This window comes from Aptenodytes forsteri, unplaced genomic scaffold, assembly GCF_000699145.1.
Source record: "Aptenodytes forsteri isolate BGI_AS27 unplaced genomic scaffold, ASM69914v1 Scaffold7, whole genome shotgun sequence".
Taxonomy (NCBI): domain Eukaryota; kingdom Metazoa; phylum Chordata; class Aves; order Sphenisciformes; family Spheniscidae; genus Aptenodytes; species Aptenodytes forsteri.
Genome location: NW_008795919.1, coordinates 1322676 through 1324152, shown reverse-complemented (window position 1 = coordinate 1324152; position 1477 = coordinate 1322676). Strand labels below are relative to the sequence as shown.

Below are 1477 nucleotides of genomic sequence, written 5' to 3'. Positions count from 1 at the left end.
GGGGGGGGGGGGGGGGGGGGGGGGGGGGGGGGGGGGGGGGGGGGGGGGGGGGGGAGCCCAGCCCCAGCGCATCCTGGCCTCCAGCCACCGGCATGGGGCCAGGAGAACATCTGGAAAACATCTGGATCCTGCTGGTGCTGGGGACCGGTCTGGGAAGGAGCTATTTTTATCAAGCTGCTAGGAAGGGGGCTGGGGAGGGGGCATCAGGGGCCCCCTCACCCCGCAGGGCTGGGCCGGTGCTGGGAGCATGGGCAGGATGTGGTCCAGCCCTGCGGGGAGCAGCCCACGTCCCCGGGGAGCGCCTGCTGCGCTGAGAGCCCAGCGGGGAAACATCCGCCCCAGTCCCAGCCCCGCCGGGAGGGCGCTGGGTCAGGGCCGGGCGGTGCCGGAAAGGGCCCTGGCTACTCCCAGCACTGCTTGTGCCAGCTGCTGCAGCCTTGGCTGCCCCAGCATGCAGGGCCCCCCTCGGCGTGCGGGGGCCCCCCTCAGGCTCCAGGTAGTGTATAACAGCACCATGTTTCTGGGGCAGGACCCCACAGCTTACACAGACGTACAGCCCGACCATGACCTACAGGCACCAAGCCAACGGGGCTAGCGCCCGCAGCTGAGCCCGGCAACATCTGCCCTGTCCTTGTCTTTGTCCCCGCAGGGTCCTGGGGCTGCTTGGCTGGTGCCAGCAGTCGTACCAATGGCTCAAAGTGCATCGTGTCCCGCAGCGGCGGGGGCGAGTCTGGCCCCGGGAGTGCCCATGGCACCGGGGGACCAGCTGGCAGCGGTGCAGAGATGCTCTGGGGCAGCTCCTGCAACCCGGGGACAGTGAGCAGCCCCACTGTCCTCCCATCTCCTGGCCCCAGACGGGGTCCTAGGCAGCTCCCAGGGGTGGCACATTATCGGCTGAGCTACTGAGTGGAGCCGGGCACAGTGCCGGGGCAGCTGCCCCTGTGCCGGGGCTCAGTAGTAGTGGACACGGCCCAGGGTGCCGGTGCCAGTGCCCAGGATGTCGGGCTGCCCGTTGCGCCAGATCTCGCGGATGATGCGCTCGCGCTCCTCCAGCCGCTGCGCCCGCTCCAGCTCCTCCGCTGAGGCAAAGACATTGACAGCCAGCGCTCCATCCCCAGGGCCATGGCTCTCCAGCGGGATCTCGGTCACTGGCAGCAGTGACTCAGATGCCGCACGGTCAACAGTGTCCTCCTCTTCCTCATCCTCATCCTCATCCTCCTCGTCCTCGCTGAGGTCCCTTGGGTGGGGTGGGGTGCGCGTGGGAGGCTGGCAGGAGAGGCGCAGCACCAGCAGGCACAGGGTCAGCACCAGCCCGAAGCAGACACCCAGCACAAAGTAGAGCCCAAAGCTCTCGGGGTTGGCTGCAGGGAGAGAAGAAGGGATGAGGGACTGGCCCATGCCTGCCGTGGGGCCTGTGGTGGCCCCGGGATCCCCCTGGGACGTCCCCACCGGTTCTGGGCGGGCTCACCTCGGAGGT

The 1477-nt window shown here is 69.1% G+C and overlaps 1 pseudogene; it reads right to left on the bottom strand.

Moving 5' to 3' along the window:
- Positions 1-588: 588 nt before the first annotated feature.
- Positions 589-1398, bottom strand: LOC103903585 (annotated as a pseudogene).
- Between the last annotated feature and the right edge of the window lie 79 nt (positions 1399-1477).